The sequence below is a fragment of the Mustela lutreola genome, chromosome 5 (assembly GCF_030435805.1).
Source record: "Mustela lutreola isolate mMusLut2 chromosome 5, mMusLut2.pri, whole genome shotgun sequence".
In the NCBI taxonomy this organism is placed as follows: domain Eukaryota; kingdom Metazoa; phylum Chordata; class Mammalia; order Carnivora; family Mustelidae; genus Mustela; species Mustela lutreola.
The window spans coordinates 66554743-66570271 of record NC_081294.1 but is presented as its reverse complement, the minus strand read 5'-3'; positions in this window follow the sequence as shown (position 1 = coordinate 66570271).

Below are 15529 nucleotides of genomic sequence, written 5' to 3'. Positions count from 1 at the left end.
TTCTTAACATTAATTCTTCTTGTTATGAGTATTATATTCATTAATACATACAAGGTTTGGAGCAACACTGTAGCTATAAAGACAAGCATCTCCTACTGGCCAGGCAATGGGTTAAGTATTGGAAATATGAAGTTGAACGGGATACCTTTAAAAAAAAGGTAGGGGACTCATCTGTGCTAAACATTTGTTTAGCAGTAGAGATTGAGGGCTGGATAGGAATAGAAACTAAAGACACTTGGCAAAAATCTTGATATAAACCATCAAAATACCTTTGATGAATTTAAGGGAAGTACACTTAGCTCTCATTCCTTGGAGTGATAAAAAGGAATAGTGGTACCAATAATCACAAATGGAAGATGATCTGAATCCATTTCCATTTGGCTTTAAAAAGCATCATGTTATCTCTAGGTGGTCAGTTTGTCTTAGGGTATCTTACTGAAGTCAGCATTAAAATAATCTTTCATTTCATGAACACAACAGTCCATCATAGAAAGAATCAGTATAGCTTGGCAAGGGAAAGACAATCTGGATCACTTGGTCATAGAGAATTCACCAACTGGGTAATATAGAGAATGGAAAGTCAGCATCAATGAATGCTCTCAAATGAAACTAATTCAACATCAGTATAAAATCGTTTTTGTAGAGGGAGCAGGTAAAGTCTAAGAACCTGTTCTACTATTGCATGAAACTAAATAATTTTTTAAAGACTTTTTATTTTTACTTATTTAAGAGAGAGAAAGAGAGCAGAGCTAGAAAGCATGAGCAATGGGGGTCAGACAGATGGAGAAGTAGACTCCCCATTGAGGAGGGAGCCCAACGCTGAGATCCCTGGACCCTGGGATCATGACCAGAGCTAAAGGCATACACTTAACCAACTGAGCCAACCAGTGCCCCCAAAACACAAATTTAGACAAGATGCTGTATTTCATTGATCAGATTGGAAAAGGTCATCATGTTTAATGGTACACAGCACTAAGATGTGGGGAAAGTATCACACACCATCGATGGATTTTGGAAATTTAACATGCAGGTAAATTCAAAGGAATTTGTTCCAACTTGTTCAAAGGAACAAGTAGGATGTCTGAGGTTTTGTTTTTAACAAAAACAGAAACAATGTAAATGTCTGTTCCTAAGACAGCAGTTAAATAAATATGTCATATCTAGAAAAAGGAATGTCCTGCTGTTATTCAGAAGGAGGAGGTTAATCATAGGGTCATGTGGAAAACTTTTTTGAAAATAGTATTGGAGGGAAATAAACAATGCTCAGAGTAAGTTCTGTAACAGTGCCGTCTTGTTACAATGCATGTGTGCCCAGAAATCTCCTGAAGGACACACACAGAAAAACCGATCACCGTGGCTTCTGGTGAGCGGAGCATTGTTCCAGAGCAGGAACAAAGTTGTTTTTCATTATATGTACTTCTACTCTGATTTTTTTTTAACCATGTCCAAATATTAAGTTTGCAAATTTTAAAATAGAAAAAAAAAAGAAAGAAACAAGAGGGACATCATAGTGCCCACAAGGAGCTTATAGGTTACTGAAGGAGACAGACATTGGCTTTAAAATTACAACGTGGTGTGAACACTGATAAAATAGATTTCATGCAGATGGAGCAGAGAGGAAGCATCTGACTGCAGTAGCTACTGCCTTAAAAAAAAAAAGAGAGAGAAAGGATTGCATAATGGTACCTCCCCCCCATTTTTTTCCTTCTTAGATCTTTTGCATCCAACTTCTTTGGAAAAGAGGCCTCATTTTCCCATCTGAAACAAGGAATTCTGTTGTGCCAGATTCTCATAAACAAAGGAAGCAAATGCAGACAAAACCCAAGAGGAATTATTTCTGAATAGAATATGCCATTCTCTCCATGGGGAGGGATCATTCTTTTACCATCTTCTCTGATTATTTTTTCCTCCATTTGCATTTTACTTAAAACCATCTTGCAGGCAGAGTTGAGAATCACGTTCCTGGTTTGCAGCTATCTGTAAGCAAAATACAATTTGTCACAAGAATTCAGTCATGGACTGCATTTGTGTGGTAAGTGAATTTTTCCATCCAGGGCAGTGGCTCCACCCAATGACTCTCAGTCCCCTGTGGCACTGGCTTTGCCTGCTTGTGACACAGTGGTGAGAGTAGTGACCGTTGGCACAGTGTGACCTTCCTCCTTGCTTTGTGCATTTCCAGGGGCTTTGATGATGTGGTCTATTGTTAGAAACAAGGGGCCACTTCATCTTGACATGGACAAAAGGAGTGAATTACTGAAAAGCTTGAAGGAGTTAAGTTTCGCTCAATAAACCTATAGTCTGGGAAGAAATGGCAGCAATATAATCCTTTAGAGACACACTGATCTTTGGGTTTCTGTTCATTGTCTGCTGGAGTTCAGAATCCCATGCTTGGAACAGAAAAAAAAAAAAAAGGAATGTTTAAATGTATGAAACAGAATAGCTTACATAAGGGGAGAAATACTGTGTGTGTTGGCCCCCATTGGACAGATTACCCTCAAAAGTTTTGGAAACGTCATGTTGAACTTCGAGGCCTTTAATTCTGAAACATACTTGCAACTCCAAAGTCACTACACTTTTGCATCATCACACAAAGATGCTTGATTGGTTTTCATCTCCACATACTCTTTGTTTCTTTCCTGCTTTCTTAGAAATGCTTAAGAGTGAATTTATTTTCTATCCTTAGAGCTTATCTCCATTGTTACTGAGAAAAAATTTTGTGAATTGATCTAGTCAAAGTGAATAGGAAAACTATCCCACTGTCTGATAAATGAATTCTCCCATAACCCCTTTAAGCTTTATAGATGGTAAAAGTGACAAAACCTTTGAGCGGGCAATTTGTAGTGTTTCAGTAACCAGCTTGCAACAGAAGCCAAAGGAGAAAGGGAAATAAAGTAAACAGGGATTTCCAAATTTTATCAGCATTACATTCCACACTTCCAAAGAGGCGTGTCACTTAAAATGAAGGTTGTATCCTTTGGTTTTATTTCTGACCTTTTCTAATATTAGAAAGCTTCCGTTTCAACATGAAATTGTAACTCCTTTCTCCTTCTGGGTTCCTCTGCTGACAGAATTTAGATGGTGTTAAAAAACCAAGTTACTGTAACATCGTTTTCGCATTGTAACTACCTTCTGAGAAGGCGTATTCCAACAGTACAAAGAATGTAACCTAACCCATGTGTGTTAAAGATAAATTTTACATTAATTTTACATTATGAATTTTGTTCAGCTAAATTTAACTTTAATTCCAAATATCACAAGGCCACGACATCTGAGAAACTCTTCAGACTCAGCTATCTACAGATTTAATGCATTCCCTATCATAATTCCAATGACATTTTTCACAGAAATAGAATCTAACAATCCTAAAATTTATAAACTACAAAAGACTCTGAATAGCCAAAGCTATCTTGAGAAAGAAGAACAAAGCTAGAGGCATCATACTGGTCAATTTCAAACTATATTACAAAGCGATCATCATCAAAACAATATGGTTTTGGCATTAAAAACAAGAGATTAATGCAATGGAATAGAGAGGCCAGAAATAAACCCACACATGTGTGGTCAATTAATTTACAACAAAGGAGCCAAACATATACAACTGGGAAAGGACAGCCTTTTCAACAAATGGTGTCTGGAAACACCAGACAGTCACATGCAAAGGAATGAAACTGGACTACTTTCATACACCACACACAAAAATTAACTCAAAATCGATTAAAGACTCAAATGTTTGACCTGAAACCACAAAACTCCCGGAAGAAAACACAGGTGATAAGCTGCTCTTGATACCGGTCTTGGCAATAATTCTTTGGATTTGACTCCAGTAACAAAGTCAACAAAAACAAAAATAAACGAATGGAACTCCATCAAACTACTATGCCCCTATAAAGCCCCCATAAAGCAAGGACACCCTAACAAAATGAAAATGCAACTTACCAAGCAGAATAAAACATTTTAATCATATATTTGATAAGACGTTAATATCCAAAACATATCAAGAACTCCTACAACTCAATAGTCAAAAAAAGCCAAGTTGATTTTTTTTTAAAGATTTTATTTATTTATTTGACAGAGTTCACAAGTAGGCAGAGAGGCAGGCAGAGAGAGAAGAAGAAGCAGGCTCCCCACTGAGCAGAGAGCCCGATGTGGGGCTCGATCCCAGGACCCTGAGATCATGACCTGACCTGAAGGCAGAGGCTTTAACCCACTGAGCCACCCAGGCGCCCCCAAGTTGATTTTTTTAAAAAGGATCTCAATAAACATTCTTCCGAAGATGACGTTTAAATGGTCAACACACGCATGAAAAGGTGCTTGACATCACTATTCATCAAGAAAACCTGAATCAAAATCACAAAGAGATATTACCTTCCGTCTGTCAGAATGGCTGTTATCCAAAAGATAAGAAATAAGTGTTGGCAAGGATGTGGAGAAAAGAGAGCCCTTGTGCACTGTTGGTGGGAATGTAAATATGAAGAGAGTACAGTGTTTGCTCAAAAAATTAAAAATAGAAGCGTGCACCCTATATTCAATACAGCATTATTTACCAGAGCCACAACATGGAAACAAGCTAAGTGTCAACTGATGGATAAATGAATTAAAAAGCATGATACATATTCACGATGGATTATTACTCCGCCATTAAAAAAAAAAGTCTTGTCATCTGTAACAAATTGCACTGAGGGCACTATACTAAGTGAAATAAGCCAGAAAGAGAAAAACAAAACCATGTGATCTTATTTATATGTGGAATTTAACCCTCTCACCACAAAAAAACAAGTTCCATGAAGACAGATGCTAAGTTGGTGGTTGCCACAAGGGGACCAAAAGGTATGAACTGGAAAGTTATAAGATACATGAGTCATGAGGATCTAATGCCGAGCATAGTAAACTAGAGTTAATAATACTGTACTGTATATTTGACAGTTGTTAAGAGAGTAGATCTTTAGAGTTATTGTAAAAAGTGTGATGGATGTTAACTAGACTCGATGTGATCATTTCACAACACATACAAATACTGAGTCATTATGTTGTACACCTGAAACTAATAAAGTGTTACGTGTCCATTATACCTCAACTAAAGAAATCTGGAAGGAAAAAGTGATTATCAGTATATCCAAATTATTTCTTCATAGTTAAACCTGTAACCTATAAAAGCTGTCAAAACTATCTGTGTATACTTGCTGAAACATTATAATGAAATCGGAAATTAATCTCTAGGTATTATATGCAATAAAAAGTGATGCATTATTAATTATATTAGCACTCGGGGCACTCAGAGAATAAAACTCTCCTTACTGACATGTTCCCAAGGCCAGACATCTAAGAAACTCTTGAGACGGAAGCGTCTCTTTACAATCCATTCCCGTTCAAATGTACGTGCTTCCAGCTAAGCCAGAACTGGCCTGAGCAGAGGCTCAAGGAAAACTGCCATCACCCTCTCTGACACATCTCTGACCGGGACCTCCACACATGGGAATGTTTGCTGGGTCACAGAACACTCTGTAGATGTTCACGGGCTACCTCAGCAAATTGGGTTACTTATCCATGTGGAGTCTCCCATTTGAAAACAAATCTATGGCAGGAGCTCAGGTGTGTCATTGCAAACTTGAAAGAATTCCTACTCCTTCCAGAGGTTGTACTGAGGCAGAATTCCACCTCTCGTGGAACCCACTTAGTTTCTGACTGAAGCTTTGCACCAGGAGAACTCAAAGCCCTCTATGGAAAATGTCAAGTCATCAAGCACTTGGACTTTCTGCATTTCGTATTGGCTGCCTCACAGAAACTTTAGGAAGCTAAGAAAAAACAAATCGCAAAGCCATGGGACGTTCTCGCCATGCAGACGTTATAATGCCTCTCACACCACTGTAAGCCCCGAGTTGCGGACTGCTTATTTCAAAGCCAAGCCCTATCTCACTGATGTGCTGAAGGACTGTGAAAAAATCTTGAGCTTTCAAAAGTAATAAATGACCATTCTCCACTTTCATTTAAGCCGTGGAAATACTTAAAAACAAACAAACAAAACTTAGGATAGATCACATATGGTGTGGAATCTGGATAAAACATTTTCTGATAGCAGGAGCAGAGATGATAACAAGTATTGAAAAATAATGAGACCACTGAACAAGGGATCTGAAAATAATTGCAAAGAAATAAAAGGTTAACTGCAGTATCCAGCCCTTATTTCTTTTAGGTTTGTCTTAGCCATTTATGCAACGGTTTGGGTGCCTTGATCAGAGATAAATGAAATCATGTATTGCTTAAAATAGAAAGTGATTTATTGCCTGGCAATGTCTTGACAGGGAAGGATTCAGCCATTAATCCATACATGTTTGGATGAGAAAAACAGAAGAAAAAAAGCATGGAATTAGACAAGTTTGAATGAATTTTAGATCCTTTCAAGCAAATAGGCAGCAGTCAGACATGAACAGTGCAAAAATGCTTGCTTGCATTTACATTAAAGACTATTTTAATGAGACTTGTTCTTAGCATTTTAATATTTTAGAGCTTTTTATGTATTCTAAGACTAACAAGTAAGACCAAAGGAAGTTGTACTTGTCCTCCTGGCTTTGCCATCACTCATGAGCATAGCTGGTGTGTGCAAGGGAGAGAGTTCAGTTTGGACTAGAGGCTCCCAAAGGGTAATGGTACTCCCCACTGCACCCTATGTAGGAAAAACCATGATGGAAAGTAAGAAAAATGCAACTTTCAAAGTGAATGTCTTATGTTATTACAAGAAAACAGCTGACATGCTCATCACTATTTCGAGTAATACAAAGTAAGCCCACCTAGGTGCGTGCGGTTTTGAACCAAGGGGTCAACGTCTTTTGCTTCATCAAGGAGAAACAAAGAATTTGGTATGTATTCTGCGGCACAACTTTGCACTCCTAATTTTCAGAAATCATCATTTACTTGGAATAAAAATGCTAATTCCGACTTACCATTTTGAGTCTGGTGTGTAAAGGGCTGAGACATCACCGCTCCACCCGAACAACCACTAGAAAGTAGACATGTGGTCAGAACAACTCCTCTGAGATCCATCAGAGGCAGAGGTCACAGGGCAGACCACTGCTTCCCAAGATAGTCACATCACAGACCCAAATGTAAAGTACAAGACTATAAAACTCCTAGAAGATAACATAGGACAAACCCTTCATGACCATGGACATGATGACTTTTTACGTACATCACCAAGGTCTGATCTGTGAAAGCGATCACTGATAAAAGACACATCTGGCAAAGGACTGTAGATCCAAACATACAAAGAACTCTTAAAACTAATCAGTAAGAAAACAAACACATGATTAAAAAATGGACCAAGTATCTTAACAGACGCCTCACCAAAGAAGATATGCAGATGGCAAATACATGTCTGAGAAGATGTTCCAATGTTTAATTACAGATTGAAGCAACAACGAGATAAGCATGTCCCACTTACCAAAATGGCCTGAAACTGAAACACTGACACCAAATACTTGTGAGGATGTGGAGTAACAGGGACTTTCATTCACTGTTGGTGACAACGTCAAATGGCACAGCCACTTTCAAAGACCGTTTGGTGGTTTCTTACAAACTGAAATATATTTGCCATACAATCCAGTGATTGCACTCCATGGCATTTACCCAGATGAATCGGGGACTTATTTCCACACAACAACCTACACCATGGATGTTTATTGGTAACTGACAAACCTTGGAAAGAACCAAGATGTTCTTCAGCCAGCAAATGGATAAACTGTGGTACATCCAGGTAATGCACAATGATTCCACATGAAAAGGAAATGAGCTATCAAGCCATGAAAAGAAATACTAAGTTCATATTACTAAGTGAAAGAAGCCAATCTGAAAAAGCTACATGCTGTATCATTCCAGCTGTGTGATATTATGGAAAGGGCAAAATGATGGAGACATTAAAAGGGTCACTGGTTTCCAGGGACTAGTGGGGAAGGAGGAATGACTGGGCAGAGCACAGAGGATTTTTAGGGCAGTAAAACTGTTCTTTAGGAAGCTACAGTGATGCATACGTGTCATTAAACACTAGTCAAAACCCACAGAATGTACAGCACTGAGAGTGGACCCTCATGTACTCTATGGACTTTGGGTCAGAGCGATGTGTCATTGTAGGTTTGTCAATTGTAACAAATAAATCACTTTGGTGTGGGATGTCATAACTGGATTGTGCATGTGGGGGGCAGGGAGTGTATGGGAACTGTACTGTACTTACTGTTCAGTTTTGCTGTCAGTGTAAAATTGCTTTAAAAAATAAGGTTCGTTCATTTATTAAAAGTAATATTTTACTTCTATGAAATTATTCCTGTATTAAAAATATTTGCCATTTTTATAGCAACATTATTCCAAAAAGGTTAGAGCTTTTCCAGAAATTATCTCATGGACATTTTCTTCCCCATCATTATTTCTCTGATGGGGTCATCTGCTGGAAACTCTAGATGTTACTCATACAGTAGAAGGTACAATGATTTAAACAGGGCTGCCTGGAAGGTTCGTCAGTGGAGCGGGATTAAATCAGGATTGGAAATTACTAATTTATCCTTTCCATGGTTACACCCATGACCCTATCCTTCAAGAATCTACTGAATGGTGAGTCAGGCCAGCATTCTGGTGTCATTCTGCTAATCGTAGGAAATCGCCTCTATGGGTCTTCCTTCTTGATCCTTCTACAATGATAATTTTGATAAATTCACACTTTGACAAAATATTTCAATAACTCTTAAAGCTGTTTTTATGTTATTTTCCAATATTTGGAATTTTCAAATGATTTACACATTATGTGTTATACCAGTTCTATGGAGAACAACAGTGTCGACATGTGTCAATATGTTTTCTTTTTGGGTGAATAAACTAGCATCAAGTGAAATGAATTAATAACCTTGACCAAGATCACACAGGCGTCAAAACTGGAACTCTGTCACCCATCTTGCCAACTCCATATTCCCTCTTGTTTCTATCATTCTCACATGATATTGATTTAAAGGATGTTCCTCTCAATCCTAGATAGAATCTGTACTCATAATAATAACTTCTACAGCACTGCAAAAATAGACAATGAAGATAGTAAGGTATAAAGAGAGAAGGTAAAATAAGTAAGTATGGAGATCAGTAATAACAGGGACTCACCATAAAACTGATATCAGAATTCCTTAAAAATGATAGCAAAATGGGCAGCCTGGGTGGCTCAGTCAGTTGAGCATCCGGCTCCCGGTTTCGGCTCAGGTCATGATCCTGGGGTTGTGAGATCAAGCCCCACATCGGGCTTCATGCTCATTGCAGTCTGCTTGAGAGTCTCTCTCTCCCTCTCCTTCTGCCTCTCTCCCTGCTCGCACGTTCTCTCAAATAAATCAAATCTTAAAAAAGTAGCAAAGCGTTCTTTGCCTCATAAAGCAATGTCACTTGGAAGAGATGGTGTGGTCTGCATGTGGTGAGATGTGGGGAGAGTGGATGAGTTCAAGGAAAGGTGAGAGGACCCTCCTAGATCAGCAGAAAGAAATCAGACCAACAGCTTCACCTTCTTTCCTCATCAACACCTTCTTTCCTCATCAACAAAGCAATGGCTATGCATGAGCAACGGTCTCTCCACTTTTGCATACTTTAAGTAACAAGATGCTGTGAACACCTGTGAATCAAATGTTTCGAAGAAATCCACCACGACCAGGGGTTTGGGGTGCTGGCTGATCACACCCGTAAGAGCTGAGGTCACCAGCCAGCTCCGTCATGGGATAAGGGGCCCAGTCCCTCACCCCCTAGCAGGACACTCGGTGGTTTTCCCAAGTTCCCTTGAACTTTTCCTTGGACAACTTGTTTGCCCTTAGCCCCTGAGCCAATTTATAACAATCTAAGAGCTCCGACTGTTAAGTGGTGAGTCTAGTTTCTGAAAAAAAAAAAAAAAATTGTGTAATTCAGGATGTAAACACCCAAACAAATGTTTTCCTTGAAGTAATCACCTTGGGTGGTGACAAGATTATTTTAAGAGAGCTGTCTTAGATTAAGTCAGTCTGTCTATAGAAGCAGTAAAAGCCAAAAAGGAATTGTATTATTATCATCATCTTGTATTATGAAATGTATAGAGTGACATGACAGTGTTTTAGTACATTATGCTTAGGCATTGAGCTTCTGTTTAATGGCACTGTGGCTTTGTATTTTATGTGCTATTTAAAACTGTCTTTTGCCTTGAAAGTGTCTAAAGCATTTAATGAAAAACACAATGTTCTTGTATTTATTCATTCAATCAAAACCATTTCATGGAAACCTATTTTATATATACTAGGTGCTGAGCTCATCGAAGAATCAGATGTCTTCCGAAGAGAAAGGGCACTCTTTTAATAACCAAAAGGACAGTTTCTAGTAATTAATTTGGCCACATGGTTCCTCATTCCAGGTTTAAGATATTCCCTGCCAGTTACCTTATACTTTTCTCTATGAGGGGAAATAGCAATATTTTGATCCTCTGGATCCTTTTTCCCTGGCCTTTCCCTCCTTTTCTCTAGTCTTTAAATAATACATTCTCCCAGAGATCAACATTTCAGCTTAGTCTGTCAAGGTTCTCTTTCAACATCTCAGGAAAGCACGGAAAACTCTGCATTTCCTCCTGCTGGTTTAAAATTACCTTTGTCAAGAGACTCAACCCTCGTTTGTTTTCTGCCAGAAATAAAATCTACCTGCAGTACAAATAAAATATTTGGGATCTTTTTTTTTTTTTTTTTAACTGAATTTGCTGCCACAATTCAAACATAAGGCCAGCAATTGCTATGTATCTGTTCCCCTCCCCTCCCCAGCTACTTGGTGAGCAGAAATATGAAACATTTCTTTTTAAATGTAGTGTGAGCTGTCCCTTTCTAATGGCCTCTGTTAGTTGGGCATGTATCCAGAAGTCTCACATGCGTCCTGCTACCCACTTCCCCAGGGTAAGGAAGCCTGTCTGTGTAGAACTATAAACAATAGGGGTGACAGAACTTTATGCATCAGTGCATTTTTCCTAAATGGCAATTCACAGATCTTCATGCTGAGAGTTCGTATATTACATGGAGCCCAAGACCTTTGAGTAAGGTCACCCCCTCATTCAGTGCTTGCTGCGAAACCTAAGAGAGGACACCTTCACAGCCGAATAATTAGCCTGAAAATCTCCTAAGAAAGAAGGAATCTGGTTCCTATTGTCTTTTTCTGGTGAAATGAGTACAACAGAGATATGTGTTAGAGGAGACTCAGCCTATGGTATTTTCAGTACACAGTGTTTACTTGAGCGTATAAACTTGTTAGACTTCGGTTTTTCCAGACGTGAAATGAAAATGGGGGAGAGAAATGTCCTCTGAGCTCCTCCCTTCCGGGCCCTATGTTGTTACTCACCAGTGTCGGTGTTTTGGTCGAGCTCATGGACCCCTTGCTTGGACATTTTGAAGGGGGGTTATGGTAATGCTGCACTGAAAGCATTTCATACAGGCTTGTGAGAGCCAGTTATTAAGTTTTCCAGAATTTTGTGATCCAGCTGTTAAACCCAGCCATTATTTTTTAAAAGACTTTATTTATTCATTTGAGAGAGACAGAGAGAGCACAAGCAGGGGGAGGGGCAGAAGGAGAAGCCGGCTCCCAGCTGAGCAGAGAGCTCAATGCCTGGCTCGATCTTAGGACCCTGGGATCATGACCTGAGCTGAAGATAGATGCTTAAAAACTGAGCCATCCAGGCGCCCCAAACCCAGCCATTATTAAAATTGAAGTATATAGGGGCTCAGGTCATGGTCTCAGGGTCCTGGGATCAAGCCTCGCATCGGGCTCTCTGCTTGGCAGGGAACCTGCTTCTCCCCCATCTCTCTCTCTGCCGGCTTCTCTGCCTACTTGTGATCTCTGTCTGTTAAATAAGTAAATAAAATCTTTTAAAAAATTGAAGTATATTAACTTACAGTTCAATAATTTCTATTTTTATAAGCAATAAATACTCAACTCAACCATCTTAATTATTTCACTACCTCTTACTATTAGTTATGATCTTGAGGTCATTGACTTCTATTGTGTTTGTAATGTGGAAATTCTATATGATTTTGTGATAGGGAGCATCTCTCCCCAAGTCCACATTCCGTGATGCCATGTTGGTAATTTCAAATAGGCCACAAGGGGAGTGTTTACACCACAGAAATGGAAAAATGCTACAAATCAATACCTTTTAATTTTTTCAGAGAGCTGATTGTTCAACAGGCTGAGACCAGAGACAGAAGGGAATCATGAATTTAAGAATCAGAATCAGAATCAGAATTCTTCCATAAAGGAGACAGCATAGATGTTTCCACAGAGCACATTTCACAAGGCATATTTTTATGTAGGAGCACCTGGGTCATACATTCTCTTTAGCTCGATTCAAGTATGGTCCTGTGAAGGTGAGAGAAGGAAGAGTCTACAAGGCAAGCACAATTTTAACAAAGTTTAGGTCAGGCCAGTGGGGTTCTTTAAGCCAAAACCACCTGCCAAAGGAATCCCTCGTGTCACAGAAAAAAAAGCTTTCTTGAGTTGCCCTCCTGCACTCAATCTCTGTGTGAGAGCAGCCTATCTGAAGCATAGCCTTGGGGCCGATGTGGAGGTAGGCACGGAGACAACGAGAGAGATGGGCAAGTGCAGGAAAGAAAATGGTGGAAGCTGGGGAGAAGACTGGAGGCCACCAAACAGTGTAATGTGGCTATGATACAGGGCTCAGTAGAAGCCAAGAGTGGGTGATGGCGATTATCACAGGTTTAATTAAAATCCACTCCTTTGCAACATCTATTCAAAAATACAATGATATTCTCTCGACATCCCAAACCTCCGGAGCTGGTACTCTCAGCTTTGTGGGTGAAATGTCAAAGACCTGACTCGAGCTTTGAAGGAAAGTAAGAAAATATTTTGCTAGATAGACCGGCTCTTGTCTTTCATCCCTTCAGGTCACCAGCTTCCTGAACTTGAAGCTGTCATCATGAATGACGGCAGTGGTAACATGCGATGGAAGGAGCAACATTTCCAAGTCACCCAAGAAGAATGTCGAGGAAGAGCAAAGTCAAATCCCACTGTTCAAGTAAGCAGAAGGCATTTATTCATCCATTAAATTATTTTTTAAAAGATTTATTTATGAAAGAGAGGGAGAGAGCACACACAGGGAGATGGGAGCAGAGGGAGAGGGAGAAGCAGAATCCCGATGAGTGCAGAGCCTGACATGGAACTTGATCTCATGATCCAGAGATCATGACCTGAGCCAAAACCAAGAGTCAGACATTCAACAGACTAAGCCACCCAGGCACCCCTCAATCAATCAATCAATCAATCAATCATTATTGGACCCTTGTCATCAGCTGGACATTAGTGTTCTAGTGATACAGCAGTGAACCATTCAGAAAAGATCTTGCCCTCATGAACAGACAAACAATAAAGGAATGAACAAAGTGATTAAATAATATGAAACTTCAGAGATCAAGTCTTGATGAAGGTAATCATCAAAGATGATGATACAGGATGGTGATTTCATCCCACAAAAGTAGTTAGGAAAGGTCTTTCTCAAGAAGTAATGATTGAGCAACAACCGTGATTAGAGTTTTCCCCTTTCCTGATGAAGACTATAATTCAACTCCAACTATTCTAGTTCCTTCTGGCTCAAAATAATCACATGTCAACTAACACAACACCCACTTGATATTGACCTCATTCTCTATCTACCACCTGCTCAAGAGCTAATGGATATTACAGATTAATACTTTGAAGCAGAATAGTCTTTGCTAGTTTCTTTGTTCCAAGGGTAATTTTTATTTAAAAAAAAAAACCACTGTAATATTTTGGGGGAAAATAGTAAATTTTTAAAAATAATGATAACTAGAATCCTATGAATCTGTAAACAAGACCACAGGGATTCTTACGTTTTTTTAACTTTTTTTCTTTAAAAATAACAGTTACTCCTTTTATTTTCTCTCAAGACATAACATGTGCAAAATAAAAAAGTTCTTGCACATTTAGGTTTCTACAATTTAAGCATTATTACCTTGAGTTATTAAAGTCCACCCAATTTTGGATGATGAGGTTGAAAAGGTAGTTCATATACAAAATATGAGAGGCCCAGAAAGAACCAGCCCTCCCCCTTTTTTTGTTACACCTAGGAATTAGATATTTCTCTGAAGCAAAATAATTCATCATTTTGGCTTTGATATATTGACTAAATTATTGTATCATATAAAAATATATTATTGTCAAACCAGATTTACGAGCCATCTATACAAAATGCATAATAAGAAAGATGATCTTTTTCTCATTAATTATAAAATCAATTTTAAAACATGGCTCCAATCATTGGAACATGATGACCAATACTAGCTCTGCTTTCTTCGTAATCCTCTGTAGGAGGATTGACTTCATAGAAGTCAAGTGCAGAGCCTCCAAACATGCCTGTGATAGGCATTGACTACTGTGACGATCTATTTTGGCTTTTGTCGACAAACACTCAGTTCTTTACCTGAATTTCAGGGAAGCAAAATGAAGTTCTATTGTAAACCCATGGGAAGCTATGTCTCAAATCCCTGATCGTGGCTGGAACTGCAGAGGGGACCCTGTTTCTGTCTGTCTTCCTAACAATCCCCATGTCCAAGCTGCAGCTACAACAAAAGGTTCAAATGTTAGTCAAGCAGTATATTCTCTGTTTTGTGTGGTCTTTAGGAGAGGTTACAAGAAATCCGCTTTTAGGTATTTCAAGATCACTTGTTCCATGAGCGTCTCCATCCTCGGCTAATAAGTATACCACGGCAGATTACCCGCTTTGTGGCATATGTGGATTTTTCCTTTGCTCTATCACCATTGAAGAAGTCCAGGCCGTCGATACAGGAGGAAGAGCAGCCTTTCATAAGCCCACAGCCACGCAAGTGGCAATTTTCCTCCTGATCGCAAGTGGCAATTTTCCTCCTGATTCCTGATTCCTTCATAGCAAATTCAATGAAGGGTGCTAAGCTGGCGTGTCAGTATTTTCAGTGAGTCCTGTGCCCGTCTATCACACAAGCTCCTTTCTCAAATCCTGGGGCCCTGGCTCTTTCTGGTCCATGCTAGTCGGGGCAGAGGTTTCCAGCAGAATGGAAGACAGGTTATTTAACGATCTGCTGGTGGGTATTTCTAATAAATATTTAATTAATGAATGAGTTTGGGAAGGTCACCAGGATTTCTCGCCCTCCATTTTTCTTTTCATCAGTTCTGTTTCATTAGCCCAGTAGGTCCTTTCACAACTGAAAGAAAGATATAAAGATCTAAAAGACTCACATTATGGGGCGCCTGGGTGGCTCAGTGGTTAAGCTGCTGCCTTCGGCTCAGGTCATGATCTCAGGGTCCTGGGATCGAGTCCCGCATCGGGCTCTCTGCTCAGCAGGGAGCCTGCTTCCTCCTCTCTCTCTCTCTGCCTGCCTCTCTGCCTACTTGTGATTTCTCTCTGTCAAATAAATAAATAAATAAATCTTAAAAAAAAAAAAATGCTTTAAAAGACTCACATTATGGAAGGGCATCATTTCTAGAAGTTTTCTTTGATTACTACTCT